General features: G+C 45.8%; 1 protein-coding gene and 1 non-coding gene across 3 annotated transcripts in view; both read left to right on the forward strand.

The window, feature by feature from the left end:
• LOC124795224 (atrial natriuretic peptide receptor 1-like) overlaps positions 1 to 26,822 on the forward strand; it is a 1,189,640-nt gene that overhangs the window by 294,544 nt on the left and 868,274 nt on the right. The gene's annotated exons all lie outside the window — the stretch shown is intronic.
• On the forward strand, positions 12,254 to 12,328 carry Trnas-uga. Its single transcript has one exon. It is a non-coding gene; the product is annotated as a tRNA-Ser (tRNA).

A 26,822-nucleotide genomic window follows, 5' to 3' on the forward strand; every position in this document is an offset into this window, starting at 1 on the left:
CCGTGATTTTCCTAAATCGCTCCAGGCGTATGCCGGGATGATTTCTTTGGAAAGTGGGTAGCTGATTTCCTTTCGTAATGCGAGCCTGAGCTGTGTCTGTAATGACCTCGCTGTCGACGACACGTTAAACTCTAATCTTTCTTCCCTGCTTCCACTTGCCAGAGGACAAAGGAAGGGCTGTTAGTTGTACAGGTATCCCTCCGATGCAGCGCCAAACACCATATGGTACTTTGTTGAATACATAGGTATGTGTAAAAAGGATAGAATACACTTCTGAAGAGCCAAAGAAACTGGTACACTTGTCTAATATCGTGTGGGGTACCGTGAGCACGCAGAAGTGCTGCAACATGACGTAGCATGGACTCGAATAATGTCGGAAGTAGTGTTGGAGGGAACTGACACCACGAATCCTGCAGGGCACTCCATAAATCCATAGAGTAACAGGGTCGTGGAGATCTCTTCTGAACAGCACGTTGCAAGCCATCACAGATATGCTCAATAATGTTCATGTTTATGGAGTTTGGTGGCCAGCGGAAGTATTTAACCCCAGAAGAGTGTTCCTGGAGCCACTCGATAGCAATTCTGGTCCTGTGGGATGCCACATTGTCGTGCAGAAATTGCCCATGTCCGTCGGAATGCACAATGGACATGAATGGATTCAGGTGATCAGACAGGATGCTTACGTATGTGTCACCAGTTAGAGACGTATCTAGACCTACCAGGGGTCCCATATCATTCTACCGGTACACGCCCCACACCTTTACAGAGCCTCCACCAGCTTGAACAGTTCCCTGCTGACAGGTAGGGTTCATACGTTCATGAGATTGTCTCCATACACGTACACCTCCATCCGCTCGATACAATTTGAAATAAAACTCGTCCGACCAGGGAACATATTTCCAGTCATCATAGTTCAGTTTCGTTGTTTATGGGCCCAGGCGAGGCGTAAAGCTTTGTTTCGTGCAGTCATCAAGGGCACACAAATGGGCCTTCGGTGTCGAAAGCCCATATCGATGATATTTCGTTGAATGGTTCACAAGCTGACGCTTCCTGACGGCCCAAAAACATTGAACTCTGCAGCAATTTGCGGGAGCACTGCACTTCTGTCACTGTGAACGATTCTCTTCAGTCGTCGATAATCCCGTTCTTTCAGGATCTTTTTCTGGTCGCACCGGTGTCGGAGATTCGATGTTTTACCGGATTCCTGATATTCATGGTACGCTCGTGAAATAGTGGTACGGGAAAAATCTCCACTTCATCGAAGCCTCGGAGATGCTGAATCCTTTCGCTCGTGCACCGACTGTAACACCATGTTCAAACACAATTAAATCTTGACAACCTGCCATTGTAGCAACAATAAACGACGTAACAAGTGCGCCAGACACTGCCTGTTTATATATCTCTGTATTTGAAAACGCATGGCGGCCGTGGTGGCCGAGCGGTTCTAGGCGCTTCAGCCTGCTGGATCCGTGCGACCGCTGCGGTCCCAGGTTCTAATCCTGACAGAGAAATGGATGTGTGTGATGTCCTTAGGTTAGGTAGGTTTAAGTAGTTCTAAGGGACTGATGACGTCAGATGTTGAGTCCCATAGTGCTCAGACCCATTTGAACCATTTGAAAACGCATGACTACACCAGCTTCTTTGGCGCTTCAGTGTATATTCCTCTGCTGTTTTCCACGCCTTTCTAGTCACCTTTGGTATGGAGAAGATAGATCAGCGCAACTTTCCATTCGCCTACAATCTTTTGTGTTTCTCATATTTCTTCAAAAAAAGTTTGTGTTTGTAAATGTATCTTCTACTTTTTGTTTGTGACGATCTAAGACTTTCAGATGTTGTGTAGTCTAGTAGCTTTCTTATTTTTCTGTGTTTTAATTATATCTCTGAATTTCAGAATATACTCAACTATTTTGGAAAATCGTTTTTGATTAGAAATCCCGGACAATCTCCTAATTCCTCAGAGCTATAAGCTGCAGCTATAATGGTATTCTCAGATGAAGTGGGTACAAGGAACTCTAATTACAGGCTTCACGTTTTGTTAAATCACTTTCTGGGTGCTAAAAAATAAATAGAGAGCCAGTGTTGAGAACGGCGAAAGACAGCATTAGCAACATTCTAAAAGCCTGAAACTGATTCAACATGCAAGCATTTATATAGCAATTTATTTTTACAACCTACTCGCCGCCCCACAAATAGTCTATCGAAATAGTTTGCAAGTATTTCACTTAAGCTAATTCTGCCTCCATTACTGTGTATGCAAGCTCCTACTTTTAGTAATAAAATGTAGGAAACTGTTAATTAACCGAGAACGATGGATTTCTCGGCGAATATCATTTATGAAATCTACTCTGGTTATCGGCCGAGTCGTGGCATCTTGTTGTCAGAAGATTTCGAAGAGTATCGTATTCATCAACTGCCTGCGAATATCGTCTGAAGATGACGAGCGGCAAATTGGTCGAAACGTTGCGGCAATATGACATTACGATTCGGCTGCCTACCCGAGGAAGATTTCATCAGTGTGCATTGGCCAACTCCTGATGTATCATAATACATACTGTCAATGTAAACAATACGGTGTTAAAATGTATGCAGTTGTGTTTACAGAAATAAGCGACAGATGGAGGGACGGGTTAGGAGTCATCATATTGTTTACTCGTCTCTCGCTTATGGTACCAGAATCCTAAAACTGGCACATGTCACGTCGTGTTCTGTGACTAATGCTGCTCACACGAGAATTCTTCGACATTTAGCTTGTTCTTACACTAGCAGACGCCGGTACTTCATTACGAGTCGTGCGTACCGCGCGCGGGAAGGCAGACGGAGCTGCCTGCGGCTAGGTCTAGCTCAGCCGGCTGCGGCGCGCTCCGGCCGTATTCGCGGGAGCGCCACAGAGGAGCGCCGCAAATTCGAGTGATCCAATCTCGACAGGCAATCTCATCGCGTCTATCGGCACAGACGCTCGGCACGCCGCCCCCTCCCCCCCCCCCACCCCCCATTCCTGCTTCTTTCAGTTTCCCTCGCCCTTAAAATGCGAGATTACTTCCTGCCTCGCGCCACCGAGCGGCGGCGAAAATTTAATCCGTCGCCGCTTTGGTAATTGCCGTCCTCCGCGGTGGGGCACCTCCGTCCTTTCCCTAAATGTCAACGGTGGCAGGTGTGGACCGACAGAAACTTCTTTCCTCTCGCCCAGACGTACACAACAGACGTGGCGATTGCCATGTAATTAATTAGTTTACGTTTACAGCTGAATTCGATCTCATTCCTTTAGCGATTAACTAGTCTTAAATCTTAATTTGTACATTTCTAATCGAAACAGCTACTGTGTCGTACAAGGATCAGTTAGACCTACCGACCGGCCGAGTACTAAATTAATTAGTTATGTAGTTAGTTCTGTGATTCCTAACTTCGATCTCGCGTTATGATGCGGAGCGATTTAGTTTGTAATTGTACTACCATTTCTCACCGGCAAATATGGAAACATGGCGACTAATTACATGCTTTGAAAGCTACGTAAATTGGTTTCTGCAAAGTAATGTAATGAAAATTATGTTGTGAAAACTATAATAATGGAAGTTATCCAACGCGTGCTACGTTCTACTCGGAATTGAAATAAGAACTGTCAGAATGCAAGGAGCTTATCCCATGAAAAATTTTTAATTGTAATACGTAATTAATCAAATCAAACAGCGTTGCCGACCGTGGTAGCCGAGTGGTTCGAGGCGCTACAGTCTGGAACCGCGCGACCGCTACGGTAGCAGGTTCGAATCCTGCCTCGGACATGGATGTGTGTGATGTCCTTAGGTTAGTTAGGTTTAAGTAGTTCTCAGTTCTAGGGGACTGATGACCTCAGAACTTAAGTCACATAGTGCTTAGAGCCATTTGAACCAAACAGCGTTATCCACCTTAAATCCTGAACTGCAAGAAAGAAAGCAATCTTACAGATCATACACGGTCCAATCACATTAGCATCTATACTATGTGATCAAAAGTATCCGGACCCCTGGCTGAACATGACTTAAAAGTTCATGGCGCCCTCCATCGGTAATTCCGGAATTCAGTAAGGTGTTGGCCCACCCTTAACCTTGATGACAGCTTCCACTCTCGCAGACATGCGTTCAAGCAGGTACTGGAAGGTTTCTTGGGGAATGGCAGCCCATTCTACACAGAGTGCTGTACTGATGAGAGGTATCGATGTCGGTCGGTGAGGCCTGGCACGAAGTCGGCGTTCCAAAACACCTCAAAGGTATTCTATAAGATGCAGGTCAGGACTCTGTGCAGGCCAGCCCATTACAGGCATGTTATTGTCGTGTAACCACTCCGCCACAGGCCGTACATTATGAACAGGTCATCGATCATGTTGAAAAATTCAGTCGCCATTCCCGAATTGCTCTTCGACAGTGGAAAGCTAGGAGGTGCTTCAAACATCAACGTAGGTCTCTGCTGTGATAGTGCCACGCAAAACAACAATGGATGCAAGCCCCCTCCATGGAAAACACGACCTCACCATAACACCACCGCCTCCGAATTTTTCTGTGGGCACTACACACACTGACATATGACGTTCACCGGACATTCTCCACACCCACACCCTGCCATCGGATCGCCACATTGTGTACCGTGATTCGTCACTCCACACAACGCATGGGATGTTTAGGAGTGTGGAAATCTCGCGTACAGACGCATGACAGAAGTGACACCCAATCACCTGCCCACATTCGAAGTCCGTGAGTTCCGCGGAGCGCTCCATTCTGCTCTCTCACCATGTCTAATGACTATCGAGATCTCTGATATGGAGTACCTGGCAGTACGTGGCAGCAGAATGCACCTGATACGAAAAACGTATGTTTTGTGGGTGTCCGGATACTTCTCATTACATAGTGTATGTTTCGACGTCAACGTGCAATACCCACGCACAGACGGAAGGTGGCAGCACCAGCAGTCGAGGTTATGTTAAGTGTGTCGAGGGGACGCGGAGAACAGTGCAGTCGTTGTAATGCGGAAACAGAGCGATTTATCTGACGTCCAAAGGGGCACGCTCATTGGCTTTCCGGGCGAGGGTGGGAGCATATCCGAAACGGCGAAGTTTGTAAACGGTTCGCGTGACGTCGTGGCTAAAGTACACAGTGCGTGCAAAATGGTGCTATCAAAAAGCGGTGCGGAGGCGACTGTGGTCATAGATAACAGGGGTAAACAAGGGCTGCGAAGATGTGCACGGGCGAATAGACGTGTAACTGTTGAGCAAGTGACCGCCGAGATGAACCAAGGGGCTATCAACAGTGCTCAACGACCCTTTGCGAACGTTGGTACGTGTGGGCCTCTGCAGCTGGCGCCAGGTTCATGCACCCAAGCCGGCCGCTGTGGCCGAGCGATTCTAGGCACTTCAGTCCGGAACCGCGCTTCTTCTACAGTCGCAAGTTGGAATCCTGCCTCGGGCATGGATGTGTGTGATGTCCTTAGGTTAGTTAGGTTTAATTAGTTCTAAGTTCTAGGGGACTGATGACCGCAAATGTTAAGGCCCATAGTGCTTAGAGCCATTTGAACCAATCATGCACCCATGTGGCTTGATGTTCATCACCGATGGAGGCTGGAATTTGCGTGTCAATACTGCAAGTGGATGTCCACTGAGCGGCGACTTTTGGTGTTTTCTGATGAATCATGCTTTATGCTCCATCGGACAAACGGCTGTTGGCATTTACAGCGTGAAACGTCTGAAAGCAAACACCCTGTAACAACGCATGCCAGCACTGTCCACAAACAAGGGACGCGCTTGGTAATGTACGATTACAATGTTAGTAATAACCACATGATTTTAATTACTTACTGGCACTATTTTTCATGTATCACTGAACATAGTAACATTGGTAAAGTATCTAGAATTATGCGAGTGGATGAGGCTTAAATGGAAGAAACGTAAATCGTGTAGGAAAAGGACAAATTGAAAGTTTTTCCCAAACGGACGGTCGTGGCAATGATGTGAGAACGTTATAAGAGGCGTATGAGAACTATAGAAAACTCTGAAAATTACTGGGATCTCGATCATGTCCCACCAGTCATACGAAACCTTACTGTGTGATGCGATCCAGTGTTCTTCCATGGACTAGGAGAACAGACTCATACAAATTGAGTAAGTGGAATTGATAAAGACGAACGGAATGATTGTTACTTCTGTGACAAATTTATGTCAATATTTTGTGATTTATTTGGCTGGCATAAAGTTAAATCACTCTATTATGATGTATAATCACAATAACATACAATATATATGAAACTATCAGCCTCGATTGCGGTAATGACACCAACCTTTACCTAGGTTTCAGCTCCAGTAATTGAGCCTTCTTCAGAAGATATACCTGATTCTATAATATGTCTGCGAGGGTATGGTCTAGAGATAAAACTAAAATCTAGGCCATGCTCTCGTAGACATATTATAGAATCAGGTATATCTTCTGAAGAAGGCTCAATTACTGGGGCTGAAACCTAGGTAAAGGTTGGTTTCATTACCGCAATCGAGGCTGACAGTTTCTTACGTATTAGATTATCACGATTGCTGACTGGGCTGCAGTGTTGAAAGTACTACAATAACATACAGTTTCAAGCAATCCCAGTTTGAGATACCGTGAAGAAGAGTGGAGCTCTGGTCCTACGCCAGTAAATCTAAAACTGAAAGATACGACGGGGGTTCGTAAAGTAATGCAACACATTTTTTTCTTGGGCAATTTTGGCTGAAAGAATTCGGAATTTTTTGTGGGACCGCTTCGGCCTCAAGATACAATTAATGCAACACATTTTTTCTTGGCTGATTTCGGTTGAAAAAATTCAGTTTTTTTTTTTTTTTTTTTTTTTTTTTTTTTTTTTTTTTTTTTTTTTGGGGGGACATCGTGGAATATTCCCACTTCAGCCTCAAGGCTCTCATGAAATTCCGATGGGTAGCGGCGCTACACGCAACCGTCAAAACGGCGTCTGTTGCGGATCAGAGAGGTGTCACTGAGTTGCTTTTCGCGGAAAAACAGTGCGCTATAGATATTCATGTGCGCTTCCAGAATGTTTACGGAGACCTGTCAGTGAACAAAAGCACGATGAGTCGTTGGGCGAGGCTTATGTCATCATCCTAACAGTGTTGCGGAAACCTGACCGATCTCCCGCGTGCCGGCTGGTCGCACACAGCTGCGACTCCTGCAGTGTCGGAACGTGTGGACACTCTCATTCGAGGTGATCCACGGATCACAATCAAACACCTCGATACTCAACTGGACGTCTCTTTCACTGGCGCTGACACACTCATCCATCACTTGGAGTACTCGAAGTTGTGTGTCGCTCGGTTCCTCGCTGCTTAACAGAAGACCATAAAGAGCAACAGACGACCATCTGTGTGGAATTTCTTCCGCGTTGCAAGTAAGGATTTTGATGTAGCAGAATGTTGGCTCTGACGTGGTACCATGCAGACATATAGCGCCTCCCAGTAAGATGGCACAGACATAATGGTGGAAAATGGGGTTTTGTAGCCAGAAGAGTGGTGAATAATATTGCGTGTTGGAATCCTGAATAAAACCATCCTAATTTCAGAAAAACAATGTGTTGCATTATTTATTGAGCGTCGCTCGTACATTGCATTTTGTGGTATCACGGTAGGTAAAGAAGTGCTCGAGATACGAAGAAAGTAAGCCTTTAGTGTTATCTGAGATACGAGAGTAAACATGTGGTTGTGGTTTTGTACACTCAGACGGATGACACGTTACGAGTTACACCGGGCGCCAGAAATAGCGTAGTATCTGCTTGCCTCCGGCTACCACACACGGTGGCGGCCTGCATCACATTGCCAAAGAGAAAACACGGCAACGTCAGCCAGTTACTCTGTTAGCGTTAGACAACAGAAAAACAACGACCGCTTCGGTGGCTCTCTAGAGCACAGTAGCCGTGATTAAACGCGCTATCGTGCTGCCGGCCTCTCTGTTTTGTTATTTCCGTTGCGTCTCCTCTCTCTCTCTCTCTCTCTCTCTCTCTCTCTCTCTCTCTCCTACTACTCCTACTATCTCTCACGGTCAATCTGCCTGCTCCTCAATTAAGTCAATTTATCTCTCCTCTTCCGTTCTCTCTCCCTTTTCAGTTCCGTGCAATTTGGCATCAGATCGTCCGCCCCATTGTGGCCTCTTGTCACTGTCTTCACTCCGAAGACTGCTATAATGCAGCTCTCCATGCTTCTCTGTCACGTGCAACCTCTTCATCATTGCATGAGTACTGCTATCTACATGTACCTGAACCTGTTGACAAGAGTGAAACCTTTTCTCCCTCCTCGACACATTTCCATCCGTTACAAAACTGACGATTCCCTGATGCCCCAGGTTGTTCCTGTCAACAGTTCTTTTCGTTTAGCTAAACTGTGCCATAACTTTTTCTCCCCAATTATATTCAAGAGATGCTCATTAGTTATCCGATGTATCTATCTGACCTTCGATATTCTTCTGTAGCACCATATTCCAAAACATTCTATAGCTTCTTGTCTGACTTGTGGCTCGTACATGTTCCCATTACATGTCAGTCCGCAGTCCAGGCAAATACTTTCAATGAAGATTTCGTAAAAGTTCTAAATTTAGAGTAAATGTTTAAGAATTTCTCGTTTTCCAGAGACGCTTTTCATAATGCAGGAATGCGAGAGATGTGGGCTCCTAAGTGAGTGTAGAATAGTCGAGCAGACGTGCGCGGTGGTGGAGTTCTGTGGAGCGCCTGGACGCTAATGAGACATTATTCAGTTAACAGACATTTTTTTCCGAGAGTTTTACAACCACTTTGTCTTGTTCCCAGTGCAAGCTAGCAACTGCCTTGCTGAGCCAACGTTGCTTGAAGGTGCAGTGTGGTGCATCAGTGGCCAGCGAGGAGTCTGCTGGTGCAGCCTCTGGCGCTATCCGGGGTCTTTTGACAAGTGACCTCAAATTAAATTGCGTTGCTATGGAGTGCCGGCTCACCTGTGTGACCGGATTCGTAATTTCCTGTCAGGAGGGTCACAGTTCGTAATAACTGACGGAAAGCCATCCAGTAAAAGAGAAGTAATATCTGGCGTTCCCCAAGGAACTGTAATAGGCCCTCTTCTGTTCCTGATCTACATAAAAGATTTAGGAGACAATCCGAGCAGTGGTCTTAGATTTTCTGCAGATGATGATGTCATTCAGCGTCTTGTAATGTCATCAGATGATCAAACGAATTCTAAAATGTTTTAGACAAGATGTCTCTATGATGAAAAAGTGGCAGTTGACTCTATATCATGAAAAGTGTGATGTCATCCACATGAGCACTAAAAAAATCCACTAAATTATAGTTACACGATAAATCACGCAAGGCTGAAGGCTGCGAACCTAACTAAACACTGAGAGATTACAATTGCAAATAACTTAAATTGGAACAATCACGTAGATAAACGTTGCGGGGAGAGCAAACCAAAGACTGCGATTTATTGACAGGACACTGAGAAAATGTAACAGGTTTATTAAAGAGACTGCTTACATTATTATTGTCCTCCCTTTTCTGGAGCATTGCTGTGTGGTGTGGGATCCCCATCAGTTATCGGGAGGACAACGGTTCAATCCCGCGTCCGGCCATCCTGATTTAGGTTTTCCGTGATTTCCCTGAATCGCTCCAGGCAAATGGTTCCTTTGAAAGGGCACGGCCGACTTCCTTCCCCGTCCTTCCCTAATGCGATGAGACCGATGACCTCGCTGTCTGGTCACCTCTCCCAAACAACCCAACCCCAACCCATCAGATATAACGGACGGAGGACATCGTGAAAGTTCAAAGAAGGGCAGCTGAATTCTTACTATCGTGAAATAGGGGAAAGAGTGCCAGTGATATGATACACGAATTGGTGTGGCAGTTATTAAAACAAAGCCGTTTTTCGCTTCTGCCGGACCTTTTCATGAAATTTTGAATCACCATATTTCTCCTCAGACTGTGATTACATTTTGTTCGCTCCTACCTACACAGGGAGAAATGATGATCATAATAAAATAAGAGAAATCAGAGCTCGCAGGGGAAGATAGAAGTGTTCGTTATTCCCGCGCGCTTTTCGAGAGCGGATCAGTAGAGAAGAAGCTTGAAAATGGTTAGATGAAGCTTCTGCCAGGCACTTAAATGTAGATTGCAGACTTGCCATGTACATGTAGACGTAAATTTAGATCGGTGCCACAGCCCCGTCGCAGGAGGCTGCTGCCGCCAACGCATCGCTACAGCCCGGGATAGCTGTGGATGTCTGTCGGAGCCCCAGTGCCCTCGTTGACTGATGCTGCACTTAGTCTCGGCCCCAAAACTGTCGGCCCAGAAATCTACATGCCCCTGTTGTCAGTTGTCTGTACGGCCTGTAGGCAGAAGACCCCAACAGTGAGATGAAGGGCAGCCTGAGAGGTGGTCCCAGCATACAGCCAGTAAGGCGGTAGTAGTACTGCCCAGGAGTAGTGACACACGAGCCAAGCTAAACAGCTGAACATCTCGCAGATGACCAGATCAGTTCGTCATCCACAGAACATCATCCTGGCCCTCACCTCCAGTCAGTCACCGTTGTGACTGGCAGGAGTGCAGTTCGCCGAGCTGAAGTTCCCTCCCCTCTGGACTCGTAGCAGTTGACTCGAAAGTGGCACCTTCCGTAGACATTGTGTTGTGTTTACCAGTCCATGGCCTCCACGCTCTCCTGACCTCAACCCTCTTGACTTTCATTTATGGGGGCATTTGAAAGCTCTTGTCTATGCAACCCCGATACCAAATGTAGAGACTCTTCGTGCCCGTATTGTGGACGGCTGTGATACAATACGCCATTCTCCAGGGCTGCATCAGCGCATCAGGGATTCCATGCGACGGAGGGTGGATGCATGTATCCTCGCTAACGAAGGACATTTTGAACATTTCCTGTAACAAAGTGTTTGAAGTCACTCTGGTACGTTCTGTTGCTGTGTGTTTCCATTCCACGATTAATGTGATTTGAAGAGAAGTAATAAAATGAGCTCTAACATGGAAAGTAACCGTTTCCGGACACATGTCCACATAACATATTTTCTTTCTTTGTGTACGAGGAATGTTTCCTGAAAGTTTGGCCGTACCTTTTTATAACTCCCTGTATTCGAACACCTGTGTCTGTTGTCCGAAAAAACAGGCACGATTCAGTCATTTAATTGATTGGTCGCAATGGTCACTGAAAGTACAACCTTCAGCGCGGAAGGACATTTACGTTCGACCTCTAGCAGGAATTTAAAATTAGCGAGCATGGAGGACATGACGGCGACTGTAGATAGGTGACGCTAGGTGGGAATGTGAGTGGGCCGGAAAGCTTGCCGAGATATTCTGCGCGTTCACGAGGAACATTGTCTCCGGATGGCGCAGTGCTTAAAGCAACCACCTAGTAAGCAGGAGATCCCGGGTTCTCATCCCGGTTTGGCACACATTTTCATTTGCAAAAACAGACATAATGTCTGCAGGGATACCGCAATCACTTTTCATACACTGTTACTTATAATCCGTCTTGATTGCAAAAAATTTTTCATTCACGTGACCGGTTTCGGGTCCTCTAGAACCATCTTCAGATCTGCGATTTCGGTTACAGGAGTAAGCCGTCCTCAGTCAGCAACCTTCACATTCTACGTTTAAAAAAATGAAATAAAATAAAATAAAATAAAAATAAAAAAACGCGCCATGTGAAGGTTGCTGAGTGTGGATGGGTTACTCCTGTAACCGAAATTGCAGATCTGAAGATGGTTCTAGAGGAGCCGAAACCGGTCATGTGAATGAGAAATTTTTTTGCAATCAAGACGGATTATAAGTAACATTTTCATTTCCAGAATGAGATTTTCACTCTGCTGCGGCGTGTGCGCTCATATGAGTGCTTGTTCTGCAACGTTCGCAGGAGAGCTCCAGTAAAGTTTGGAAGGTAGGAGACGAGGTACTGGCAGAAGTAAAGTTGTGAGGACGGGGCGTGAGTCGTGCTTGCGTAGCTCAGTTTGTAGAGCACTTGCCCGCGAAAGGCAAAGGTCCCGAGGTCGAGTCTCGGTCCGGCAAACAGTTTTAATCTGCCAGGAAGTTTCATATCAGCGCACACTCCGCTGCAGAGTGAAAATCTCATTCTGGAAACATCCCCCAGGCGGTGGCTAAGCCATGTCTCCGCAATATCATTTCTTTCAGGAGTGCCAGTTCTGCAAGCTTCGCAGGAGAGCTCCTGTAAAGTTTGGAAGGTAGGAGACGAGGTACTGGCAGAAGTAAAGCTGTGAGGACGGGGCGTGAGTCGTGCTTGGGTAGCTCAGTTGGTAGAGCACTTGCCCGTGAAAGGCAAAGGTCCCGAGTTCGAGTCTCGGTCCGGCACACAGTTTTAATCTGCCAGGAAGTTTCAACATTTTCATTTGTCGCCGCTGATTCCGCACGTCCCGATGCAGATCATATCAACAGATTCTTCCCTTTCCTTCCCTTTCTTCCCCCCTCCCCCTATCAATTTACGTAATAGGCTCCCTGTCTGTTTGTACTTAATTTCTTCCCAGTGCTGATGTTAGTTACGCCTCCGTTGCGTACTCGGCGGAAAAGTTCCACTTAGCGTCATCCCAGCCAGTTTTAACAAAATTTCATTCCTACACTTAATTACTATTGTGCCGTGCAACATCACGGTAGCTAGTCTGCATTCTACATCCTTTCATCTAATCCCTAGCCTCAGTGAAGAAATAACTCAAACCATTCTGGGGGGGCTGTAATTCTAAAACCATAAAAAAAATGTAACAGGCCATTACTGAACTTCAGACGCCCCATCAAGATGTTGTAGCGAAGTGAGTCCGAAACAGCTTTCATCTGAGTGATCGTATAAACGAGCCTCCGTGAATGCAGGCCATGTCAATACTCGCGTAGTGGAGAATAATATTCTGCGAAATGTAGTTATCACCTTTCTGGCGGCCCGAGGTTCGGAAACTAAGATACCAGTTGAAAGACCAGTGGCGTTGTATTTCAGACGCCCATTTACAACTGTATCTTACTAGGACAATAAGAGTTATTGTTTCGTTCGGTAAGATAGGCTTAGCACTACAGCATCTGGAGTGGTGAGTGCGCGTGCAGAGGCGGCGGAACGTCTGTGAGGGAGCTAATGTGAGGCAGGTGCAGATAGCACAGCCGACATAATTACAAAGCGCTCCCAATTTATTGACTGCAAATCACCCAGCCGCAGATAGGGACTGTCCGCCTCGGCTGTTTTTTTGCAAAATTTACTGTTACTGCCCACTCGGCCCACAGTCGTTGCTCTCCTGGAGGTGATATATAAATGTAGCTGGATCGCTTTAATTTCGTCGGCATAAGAGGAAATAAAATTTATTCCCTACGCCGATGACTAAATGGCCGTTAAATACATTTGCAAGTTTTATCGTGGCTATAAATGTCGGAGTAATGACGACTGTAACAACCGACTGTTATTTTTTTCTCGTTGTCGTACGCTGGGGTCGGGAGGAGCAAATTAGCTGCTATAAACTTCATTCAGGTATCGCAAAAATGACTTACATTCGGTATCTGTCGCACTTACGTGGAATGAAGAACGTGCGGTAGTTCTTAATCCTGGAGCAATGGATCTGTTCTTCGTTATGTGAGTGTACCAAAACCTCTTAACCACAAATAAACGTTCGTTGTTTAGTGTAATTTCAGAATAATAGTAACGTGATTTAAACCAAATTTTAAAAAAAGTTCGTCACGTACTTTTGGTAAATATTGCGTAAGCATCCTCACATTTCAAAACTTTTCCTCGGTGTTCATACAAGGTTGTGAACAGTGTTTATGCTCTGAAATATTTCTTTAGTCAGTGAATATAACCAATGGTAAAGAGGTGTGGCTTCAGGATGACAATAGGAAATCTATATCTAAATCTGCACCTACATCCATACTCCGTAAACCACAGCGCGGTGCATGACGGAGGTTTATCTTGTATCACTGCTGGTTATTCACTTTCCTGATCCACTCGCAAACTGAGAGAGGGGAAAAACGACTGTCTAAAAGACTCTGTATGAGGCCTAATTTCACGCATCTTATCTACCTGTTTCTTTACGCTAAATGTACGTTGACGGCAGCAGAATTGTTCTGCAGTCGGCCGCAAATGACGCTTCTAAATTTCCGCGATAGTATCTTGTTAAGAGGGAGTCGTCTTCCGTCCAGGGATTCCCGTTTGAGTTCGGGAAGCAACCGCGTAATACTTGCGTGCTGACCGAACCTACGGGTAACAAATCTAGCAGCCGGCCTCTGAATAGCTTCGATGTCTTCCTTTAATACGAGATTATAGGATCCCAAACACTCGAACAGTACTCAAGAATGGGTGTCACTAGCGTTCTATTCGTCGTCAATTTATGGATGAGATACACTTTCCCAAAATCCTCAAGCATTCGCCTTCCCTATTACAATTGTTACATGCGGTTTCCATTTTATACACTCCTGGAAATGGAAAAAAGAACACATTGACACCTGTGTGTCAGACCCACCATACTTGCTCCGGACACTGCGAGAGGGCTGTACAAGCAATGATCACACGCACGGCACAGCGGACACACCAGGAACCGCGGTGTTGGCCGTCGAATGGCGCTAGCTGCGCAGCATTTGTGCACCGCCGCCGTCAGTGTCAGCCAGTTTGCCGTGGCATACGGAGCTCCATCGCAGTCTTTAACACTGGTAGCATGCCGCGACAGCGTGGACGTGAACCGTATGTGCAGTTGACGGACTTTGAGCGAGGGCGTATAGTGGGCATGCGGGAGGCCGGGTGGACGTACCGCCGAATTGCTCAACACGTGGGGCGTGAGGTCTCCACAGTACATCGATGTTGTCGCCAGTGGTCGGCGGAAGGTGCACGTGCCCGTCGACCTGGGACCGGACCGCAGCGACCCACTGATGCACGCCAAGACCGTAGGATCCTACGCAGTGCCGTAGGGGACCGCACCGCCACTTCCCAGCAAATTAGGGACACTGTTGCTCCTGGGGTATCGGCGAGGACCATTCGCAACCGTCTCCATGATGCTGGGCTACGGTCCCGCACACCGTTAGGCCGTCTTCCGCTCACGCCCCAACATCGTGCAGCCCGCCTCCAGTGGTGTCGCGACAGGCGTGAATGGAGGGACGAATGGAGACGTGTCGTCTTCAGCGATGAGAGTCGCTTCTGCCTTGGTGCCAATGATGGTCGTATGCGTGTTTGACACCGTGCAGGTGAGCGCCACAATCAGGACTGCATACGACCGAGGCACACAGGGCCAACACCCGGTATCATGGTGTGGGGAGCGATCTCCTACACTGGCCGTACACCACTGGTGATCGTCGAGGGGACACTGAATAGTGCACGGTACATCCAAACCGTCATCGAACCCATCGTTCTACCATTCCTAGACCGGCAAGGGAACTTGCTGTTCCAACAGGACAATGCACGTCCGCATGTATCCCGTGCCACCCAACGTGCTCTAGAAGGTGTAAGTCAACTACCCTGGCCAGCAAGATTTCCGGATCTGTCCTCCATTGAGCATGTTTGGGACTGGATGAAGCGTGGTCTCACGCGGTCTGCACGTCCAGCACGAACGCTGGTCCAACTGAGGCGCCAGGTGGAAATGGCATGGCAAGCCGTTCCACAGGACTACATCCAGCATCTCTACGATCGTCTCCATGGGAGAATAGCAGCCTGCATTGCTGCGAAAGGTGGATATACACTGTACTAGTGCCGACACTGTGCATGCTCTGTTGCCTGTGTCTATGTGCCTGTGGTTCTGTCAGTGTGATCATGTGATGTATCTGACCCCAGGAATGTGTCAATAAAGTTTCCCCTTCCTGGGACAATGAATTCACGGTGTTCTTATTTCAATTTCCAGGAGTGTATCTCTCTCCAACGTTACGTCTAGATATTTAGTAAATGTGATTGTGTCAAGTAAAAATGTAAATGTCGTGTGACTAGGGCCTCCCGTCGGGTAGACCATTCGCCGGGTGCAAGTCTTTCGATGTGACTCCACTTCGGCGACTTGCACGTCGATGGGGATGAAATGATGATGATTAGGACAACACAACACTCAGTCCCTGAGCGAAGAAAATCTCCGACTCAGCCGGGAATCCAACCAGGGCCCTTAGGATTGACATTCTGTCGCGCTGACCACTCAGTTACCGGGGACGGACATTGTGTCACGTTGCAACTTACTAATGCTGTATTCAAGAGTTATAGGATTGTTTTTCCCACTCACCCGCATAAACTTGCACTTTTCTACTGACATTCATCACACTATCTAGAAATTTTGTCTAAATCATCTCATACGCTCCTACAGTTACGCAGCTTATGCAAAGAGTAATGAAAAATTGGGGGTGGGGGTGAAGTTATTCGGAAGTAACAACTGAATATTGAAGATGAGCATGAACGGCAAACCATGTACTAGTATAAGAAATGGTGTCTTAGTGACCCGATTTGTTTAAGAACTATTGTTTTTGTCGTCTGTTACCCACATTGTCTAATACCTGAAGACAAAGAGCCTGTGTGGTAAATTCGATGATCTGCAGTTACGTCGTCTCCGCCGTCGAATATCTCGGAATGCTGCATCAGCGCCGACGTACTTGGAATGTTGAAAATTTATTACGAAACATAAATGCCACCAACGGACGCATGTGCAGTGTAGCCATTGAGCAAAGTGTAACGTATGTTTATGGAACGCGTTTTGCATGATAGCAAGGTTAACTATTCAAACATGGAGAAAAAAAATGATAGAATGAGTAGATCAAGGAAAACAGATTTAAGATAACGAATCTATGAAGACTAAATATTTGAGAAACCAAAAATAATTTACAAACGGATTGGATGTACAATTTAGACACGGCGATTATGAACAAACATCAAGACTGAAGCTCTTTTCAAGTCACTTGAATTCTCAACTGCGTAGCACAAAGAGGGTTTCCGATCACCACTTGTTTTGAAGCAACTGAAAAGGAAAACAGAGAGCCAGTACTCTGCACGTGAAATCCGCATGCAAAAGACAAGGTGAACAAGTCGCGCTTTCATTGGCCGGCTCGGGTCAAAGCATTGGCCGCACCGTAAAGGATACCTTGTTTTGGCAAAGATACGTTGTTCTCACGGACAGGGTCGACTCGAGAACTTTGGGGGTCAGTGAAATTTTAGTAGCTACACATGTGAAATTATAATAACACGAAATTACAATATTTTACACCTGAGACAGCATTTGACGTGCATAAAAATTTTACGTGTGCTTCAGTACTACAACATGGGGTATCAAAACCGTTCTGATAAGACACACTTTATAGCATATTTCTCCGTGCTAAGTCACTTTATAAACTACGTTTTCGCTTCACAACCGATGTTACGAGCGTATTTTGAGTGTGCAAGTAGAGTAAGTTTCAAACTCTGTATTTCGGAAACGGGTTAAGTTATTAAGGAAATTTTGAAGCTTATTCTGGATCCGCATCTTGGGAATATATTGTAAAAATTTCAGTAGTTTGGTGTGTAGAATCGTCTGGAAATCCGCGACTCCGTATTGGTACCCAAGAAACACGTTTTCTGCGTTTTCTCAGGAACCACCCACGAACTGAACCGTGCCTCCATAAGACGCGCCAGAGGCCACATACACTGAAGAACCGAAGAAACTGGTACACCTGCCTAATGTCATGTAGGGATCCCGTGAGCATGCTAAAGTGCCGCAACAGGACGTGGTTCAAATGGTTCAAATGGCTCTGAGGACTATGGGACTTAACATCTATGGTCATCAGTCCCCTAGAACTTAGAACTACTTAAACCTAACTAACCTAAGGACGTCATACAACACCCAGTCATCACGAGGCAGAGAAAATCCCTGACCCCGCCGGGAAACGAACCCGGGAACCCGGGCGTGGGAAGCCAGAACGCTACCGCACGACCACGAGCTGCGGACAGGACGTGGTATTGACTCGAATAATGTCTGAAGTAGTGATGGAGGGAACTGACACCGTGAGTCCTGCAGGGCTGTCCACAAATCCGTAAGAGTGCGAGAGGATGGATATCTCGTCTGAACAGCTCGTTGCAAAACATCCCAGAGATGCTAATTAATGTTCGTGACTGGGGAGTTTGGCGGCCAGCGGAAGTGTTTAAACGCAGAAGAGTATTTCTGGAGCCACTCTGAAGCAATTCTGGGCGTGTGGGGGGTAGTATTCTCCTGCTGGAACAACCCAAGTCCATCGGAATGCACAATGGACATGAATGGACGGAAGTGATCAGACAGAATGGTATCTAGGCGTATCAGGGGTCTCTTATCACTCCAACTGCACACGCCGCACACCATTACAGATACTCTACCAGCTTGAACAGCCCCTGCTGTCATACTGGGTCCATGGATTGAAGAGGTCTCCACATAAGTACACGTTCATCCGCTCGATACAATTTGAAATGAAACACGACCGAGCAGGCATAATGTTTCTAGTAATCAATAGTGAGTGTTGCCTGGCCCAGGCGAGGCGTAAAGCTTTGTGTCGTGCAGTCATCAAGGGCACACGAGTGGGCCTTCGGCCCCAAAGGCCCATATCGGTGAATGGTTCGCCGCTGACACTTGTTGATGGCCCAGCTCTGAAATCTGCAGCAGTTTGCGGAAGGGGTGCACTTCTGTCACGTTGGACGATTCTGCCCAGTCGTCGTTGGTAATGTTGTAACCTCTCAACAAAAAATATTCCGAAACATCCCTACAGAAAAAATATAATTATTGATATCGTTCACATTCAGCGTAACACAGTTGAAATACCTCCCAACAGTAAAAAAGTAATTATATCATTCACTTTTAGCGTAACCTTCCAATAAAAAATTTCCATAACCTACCAATAATACAATGTCTCAATAAAATTGTGGCTCACTTACAACCTTTCAATAATTGACTGTGAATGTAAACGTAAATTTTGGACGTCAGCAGTGCTGCGTCATGGCCCTGAAAGATCATTCTGAATAAATAGAAAATTCTTACCTCAATAAGGTCGCCGGATAACGCATATATATCTGCTCCTATAAGAAATTTTTCTGGCACAGCCGAGTGCAATGCTGGCCGATAGATTTGTCATGTATAAAAAGAACAACTCATTTTTCTTTGCAATAATCGGGATGACCAAGGCTTGGAGAAATTAGTAAATTCTTTAAAGTCAAATGAATGATTGCCAAAGGTTATTTTTTATGAGAAATATTATTATTAAGAGATTTTTTTAAAACATTTACATGAGACTTGATGTAACAATACTACATATGCGCAAGACTGCTTTTACCTTATACTATAACGCTCAGGCTCCGCCATCGCTCCACCACGACCGGCCCAGCCAACACGATACACCAGACTGCTCGCTAGCAACTACTTACTGCTACACAGTTCCTACTGCAGTCATCACTGCTCTTTGGTCTGAGATTCTCTTATAGCTTACATATCGCAGGCAGCGCATGAGCAATCCATCGAAATTACATCTGCTCGAGTGCACTAGCAACAAATTCCTTAATCATTGACCTCTTAAAGTGTTCTTGCACGGTCTTTTTCCGGCCGCAGCAATGTCGCAGATTTGATGTTTTACTAGATTCCTGATATTTACGGTACACTCGTGAAGTGGTCGTACGGGAAAATCACCACTTTATCGCTACCTCGGAGATGCTGTGTCCCATCGCTCGTGCGCCGACTATAGCACAGTGTTCAAACTCACTTAAATCTTGATAACCTGCCGTTGTAGCAGCAGTAACCGATCTAACAACTGCGCCAGATACTTGTTGTCCCATATAGGCGTTGCCGACCGCAGCGCCGTTTTCTGGCTGTTTCCATATCTTTTTATTTGAATACGCATGCCTATACCAGTTTCTTTGGCGCTCCAGTGTATAATTCAAAAGGAAACAACTGATTTGCTCTATTTGCCTAGACTGGAGGATGTGCGTAATATTCAAATTTAAAGCCTGTACTGTATAACAGGTATATTAATACGATCCTCCTGTTGGGTATGCGAATGATCCCTAGCCGAAGGACTATTCAGAACACTAGAGACTACTTCCCTGCCACAAACAGACCCCGAGAAATAAGCCTCGAAAAACTCCGTTATTTTTTTTTTTTTCATGGCATTATGGAACAAGTCAAGTAGCGCATGTTGTCGCTAGCGTACCATTAGTTAGCCTCGTTCATATTCACGGAAAGCTGAATCAGCGGATGGAACAACAGTACGAAAAACGTCCCCGAAACATCGCGAAACTACCTCAGGTGGAAACTGCACCGCCCACATACTGCAAGTTAAATGTCTGACTGGACAGTCGGCGCACTCACCGCCTTATACTGTTTGAAAAGACGTGAACCACAGTGCTCGCATCCAGTCAGTTACTGCCCGGTTCCTTCGTTGTTTGGCCCTAGAAATACGTCCAGCTTTATGTGCTGGTAAGCGCTGTCTTCTGCTAAGTATCGGATTCGAAATATCAATTTAAACCAGTTTCCATCACAGCTATTACTTGGAAACTGGTTGAGAAGGACCTGTCTAATTTGAAACGGATTATCGGTGACAAGAGGTGACTCTCGTCTCTGATTATGTCGGTGAGGGTATTACGACAAGCACTGTTCTGAAGGCGTGTTATGTGACTGCTAGTGACGCACTGTTCCTTGTAGACAGGCTGTACTATTGACGTCGATACGCCAACAATTCAGTTAACTTACAGTACTGGCCATTAAAATTGCTACACCAAGAAGAAATGCAGACGATAAACGGGTATTCATTGGATAAATATATTATTCTAGAACTGACATGTGATTATACTTTCACGCAATTTGGGTGCATAGATCCTGAGAAATCAGTACCCAGAACAACCACGTCTGGCCGTAATAACGGCCATGATACCCCTGGACATTGAGTCAAACAGAGATTGGACGACGTGTGCAGGTACAGTTGCCCACGCAGCTTCAATACGATACCACAGTTCATCAAGAGTAGTAACTGGCGTATTGTGACAAGCCAGTTTTTCGGCCACCATTGACCAGACGTTTTCAATTGGTGAGAGATCTGGAGAATGCGCTGGCCAGGCGGCAGTCGAACATTTTCTGTATCCAGAAAGGCCCAAACAGGACCTGCAACATGCAGTCGTGCATTATCCTGCTGAAATGTAGGGTTTCGCGGGGATCGAATGAAGGGTAGAGCCACGGGTCGTGACACATCTGAAATGTAACGTCCACTGTTCAAAGTGCCGTCAATGCGAACAAGAGGTGACCGTGACGTGTAACCAATGGCACCCCATACCACCACGCCGGGTGATACGCCAGTATGGCGACGAACAATACACGCATCCAATGTGCGTTCACCGCGATGTCGCCAAATACGGGATGTGACGATCTTGATGCTGTGAACAGAACCTGGATTCATCCGAAAAAACGACGTTTTGCCATTCGTCCACCCAGGTTCGTCGTTCAGTACACCATCGCAGGCGCTCCTGTCTGTGGTGCAGCGTCAAGGGTAACCGCAGCCATGGTCTCCGAGCTGATATTCCATGCTGCTGCAAACGTCGTCGTACTGTTCGTGCAGACGGATGTTGTCTTGCAAATGTCCCCATCTGCTGACTCAGGGATCGATGCATGGCTGCAAGATCCGTTACAGCCATGCGGATAAGATGCCTGTCATCTCGACTGCGAGTGGTACGAGGCTGTTGGGATCCAGCACGGCGTTCCGTGTTACCCTCGTGAACCCACAGATTCCATATTCTGCTAACAGTCATTGGATCTCGACCAACGCGAGCAGCAATGTCGCGATACGATAAACCACAATCGCGATACGCTACAATCTGTTCTTTATCAAAGTCGGAAACGTGATGGTACGCATTTCTCCTCCTTACACGATGCATCACAGCAGCGTTTCACCAGGCAACGTCGGTCAACTGCTGTTTGTGTATGAGAAATTGGTTGGAAACCTTCCCCATCTCAGCACGTTGTAGGTGTCGCCACCGGCGCCAACATTGTGTGAATGCTCTGAAAAGCTAATCATTTGCATATCAGACCATCTTCCTCCTGTCGGTTAAATTTCGTGTCTGTAGCACGTCATCTTGGTGGTGTAGCAATTTTAATGGCGAGTAGTGTAATTCATGATTGGGCGACATGTATGTCCTAAAATGTAGGTTCTTTGTGCTATTCTGTAATGTCCATACGTGAACCCATCTTACTGCGCTGGTTGGACACAGCCACCTGCCACAGGCACACCAGTTCACTGTCACGACTTGAGCCAGCGGTGGATGGCCACATGATTGCGTGGCACCAGCTGTACACCACCTGCTGCGGAACAAAGCGACAAGTGTGCTGTTACAAGGGGACGACTAGCGTTTTTGTCCGGTGAACTTACCGCGAGTTGTGCCTATCGTGCACCCCAGGAAACGGTTTAAGAGTAACGCAAGGCAATTCACTGGCAAGGCTACAAAGACGTCGTGTGGTGGCTTGCGGTGTGCTACTTCCGACTGTGTAGCACTGAAGCGCGTACGCCAAATTTCTCGCTAGGTATCCAGGCATCGGTTTCGTATGAGGAAATTCATCTTCACGTTTCCAGCGTAACCAACTCCGTTTGGAGAGGCCTCTTTGGTACGATGACCCCGTCTCCGTGCCAATACAGCGGGACGTTGGCGAAGCCTAAATTGCATTGCCAGTGGGGGAGCATATTCCTTGCGGCGTCGGCTCAGTGCCGTCTTCGGGGGTGCGAATAACGTCTTCTGATGGCCGCCTCCACAGCCAAGTACTCTGCGTCGCTATCACCCACGTTTCTGTCCCTTACTCTTTCTCATTTCGCTCACCCCTCCTCCTGCTACTGCTCAGCCCTCTCCCCTCCCCTCTCCCCCTCTGAACAGCGAGCAAAAAATGCCTTCCGCAACACAGTTCTCCCTCGAGAGCGCTGTCGGCTGCCTGCTGTTACGACACTTGTAATGCGCTAGTGTGTGAATTTTATTTTCAAGCGGAGCGTTATTTCAGCTCGCAGAGTCAGCACACCGCAGAACAGAGACTAAGCGAATGGAATGGAAAGACTCGACAAGTAAAATTTGTACCACCAAGTGAAAACGAGGCGAACGGACACAATCGGGGTAACTGCGTGGAGCGAGATCGGTCGCTCATGTGTTTGCTGCAACTGGTGATCGCCGTCCATCGTGTGCAAACACGTTCTTCAGGTTTCTGTTTCCATTGTTTCTCTCCCGCTTGATTTCACACCACACGACATCACCATACGAGTAGGAGATACATACCCACACTTTTTTTTTTAAAAAAAAAAGAGAAAAAAGGAAAAGCTCAATCAATTAATGCCAAGCCGAATAACTGCTTACATAAGAGCCGGAGATGGACCAACCCGTTATTGATTTGCTCAGTTTGTGAAGTTCTTCCTCTTAAATTAATCATCCGATTTCTCTGAAACTGTCGTAATTTGTTTGATTGTACATGAACATCACATCTACCGACTTCCTCCCATTTGTATAATTCCTTCTTAGTGCGTTGCTTTTTTGTCTTCGCGTGTATATCCCTTGCAGTAAAGGGGAACAGAGACACACATAGTGTCATGCGGTATGAGAATGGCACTGATATGTCATAAACATGTAAAATTTGTTTGCAGGAGACCCTCCACTGAGCTTCTGTTGTAATAGGTTTATTGGTTCAGTCAGGACCGGTTTCGGGCGATTATGAGCTCGTCTTCACGTGAACAAGACTGCAATAGGAAAATTGAGTAAATGTAATGAGAAATTGTATACCACTCAACACTTGTTTAGTTGCAATAATGGAAATTCAGTACCTAAATGTAAATATGAAGTCGATACGGTGTGGTTAGTCAGACTGATGATGATGTTTAGTTTGTGGGGCGCAAAACTGCGCGGTCATCAGCGCCCGTACGAAGTCTCAATTTTTTATATAATCCAATCTAGCCACTGTCAGGAATGATGATGATACGATGAGGAAAACACAAACACACAGTCCCCGGGCAGAAAAAATCCCCAACACGGCCTGGAATCGAACCCGGGACCTCGTTATACGGAGGCAGCAACACTCCACCACTAGACTACGAGCTGCGGACTGGTTAGTCAGCCCGAAACACGGGTTACACAGGAGATGACCAACGAAGCTACCTAAATAAACGGGCTGTCAAACGAAGAAAAAAGGGAAAAACTAAGAATATCATGGAACATCGTAAGAGAACTTACACGATAGCTTCTCCATTTTCCTATTGCAGTCTTGTTCGCCGGAAGATAGGCTTATAATCGCCCGAAACCGGTCGTGATTGACCCAATAAATCTTTTACAACTGGAGCAGTTTGTCATATGATTCCAGTTCATAAATGATCAGCACTGTTCCGGAACCGTGCGACTGCTACGGTCGCAGGTTCGAATTCTGCCTCGGGCATGGATGTGTGTGATGTCCTTAGGTTAGTTAGGTTTCAGTAGTTCTAAGTTCTAGGGGACTGACGACCACAGCAGTTCAGTCCCATAGTGCTCAGAGCCTTTTGAACCATTTGATTAGCACTGTCAGGACAAGGGTTAAGGGAAGTTATAGTGGGGAAAAGAGACTAGTACTTCACTGTGGCGTTAATAATGGTGACATTTTTGTCCACCGAGATATGTAAGACACTGATTGAGGTGCTCACTGTACTTTTTGTGAAAATACCTTCTTTTTTGGCCTACACAAACTGCTTTCCATGGAGCACAACTAAATCACACATATTATGAAAATGTATGTATGGATGTGTGCAGGTATATGTGTATGTTCCTACATCACTGGATCGATTTCAACGAGACGTGATACACATATCCCTTACTGTCAGGTAACAATCGCTGTAGACTTAAGAACCACGTATCTATCATAGATCAGGTGATGTGACGTCTTAGACAATGAGATGCGTGAAAAACTGTCGCACTACGCAATACGTTTAAATTTATTACATCTGTGCTACTAACTCTGTTCGCAATAAGTTTCGCATACATACCCGGAAATGCCACAAAATGCACCTACAAAATTATGTCATATTACCACACACAGTTCAGGAGATATGACATATTAGACACTTAGATGCATGAAAAAAGCCGCATGATGCATGATGTTTGAACACATTATTTCTTTACTACTCAGACACTACTACAATCGAATCAACTTAAGGAAATCCCTGACACGTGGCAGCGCTTTTAACAGCTTTCAACTGCGAAGCGCAAACGTCTGTAGGCTCAAACAGTAGCGGTCTATAGAACTATGAAGAGGCGTTGCCGTAGAGTCGTTTACAAAATGACTTTGTAGATATACGAAGCAGCAGCGCCCAGCGTAAACACACTGTCCGCGATACTGTACTTATACATTTGTACATTAGGCGTGTTTGTTTTTGTGCGATTGCACAAATAGATGGAAATGAAATTTTGTCGATATTACTCTACAAACGCAGTTCATGTTTTGTGTTCGTTCGTAAAAGAAAATTATAGCATAATGAATACCCTAGGAATGCTGGGTTTGTCAGCTAGTTTTGTATACAGTATACCTGATTGTATACTGGGTGTGTCATTTATCTTGATAATCACAAAAAACTTTTTAACAAAATAAAAATATCCATCAAAAATTTATTGTTTAGCTTCCAGAGTGACATTAACCAGCTTGATTTCTTTCCCTGTAAATTTGTTCGATACTAAGATATGAACAGCAGCACGTCTTTTTTAAACTGCGCCCTGTCTCATTTGCTAAGAGACTTCTGTCCTCTACTGGTTTATTTATTTATTTGCTATCTTATTTTAGTCTTTAGAGCAGAGCAAATGTTGCACATGAATTGGGATGCATATAGCTCATAATTTTTAGCATAATTTCAAATTTGTTAGTATAACTAAATTCTGTAGTGTTTAAGGGAGGGGGAATCTGCATAAAGAATAAAATCATAACAATTTTTAGAAAAAAGAAAAGAAATTCTACATACTACTTTTGGGGCATCTGGTTCATCCGGAATTCAAAAGCCATGCGCTATTGTTCCGTTGTCAATGCTACATTGCTAGATCGCGAAATTCGTAATTTGTAACTCTGGATTGCAATACTATAAGGCATTACACTACACATCACAACACTACACTATTATGTTTGGTATCAGAACTAAGATAGATTTCTCGTTTGTCTAGATGGTTCGATACGCACCGCGCTGAGGCACAAATCAGGATTTGCAGGGTCTATGCTGCCGTGCCACCTGAGGTGCAGAGATAAGGAGACGGCTGTCAGGGTCTTAGGAAATCCTTCCTGGTCTTCAGTGAGGCTTCCCCCCTCACTGCTTGCGGAAGGCTGTTGTAGGTGGGTGTTCTGCCGTTGCGCGTCACGTTGTCATGATGAATGGCCTCGTCTTGGTTGTCTCTCAGCCTTGTAGGCGTGCAGTTCATAAGGTGATATTTTAGCTGTCAGCGAGTTAAGCTCATGCCACAGTTCCTCATTACTTATTATGTTATAGACCGTAGTATTACCAAAGACGCTCATGTCTTCGTATATAACATCTTGTCTAGTGGCACACTCCCAGATGATGTGGACCGGGGCGCCGATCGCTCCACCATCACAAGTGTTGTCGTGTCCTGACATAGGTTGGAGAGGGAAAAAGGTGTTGATGGTCTGTCTGCGCTCCGGAGAGGTACAGAGCAAGAAGGAAGAAGGACAATTCACAGTGAAGGCATTTAATTGTGAAACGTCCCCTTAGAAAAATTATACATGATTGTGCTTAAACTGACACACAATATTTTTAGCGCAACGCAATCTGACTTTCAATAATCCCTACAAAAGAATGGCCCCGACTAACATTAACGTATACCTTTCACAAATCACTTACCTCACAAAAATCTTCGTTACTCAAGCTACTGCAATACAGCGAGCGCCACTGCTGCCAGC

This window comes from Schistocerca piceifrons, chromosome 4, assembly GCF_021461385.2.
Source record: "Schistocerca piceifrons isolate TAMUIC-IGC-003096 chromosome 4, iqSchPice1.1, whole genome shotgun sequence".
NCBI lineage: Eukaryota > Metazoa > Arthropoda > Insecta > Orthoptera > Acrididae > Schistocerca > Schistocerca piceifrons.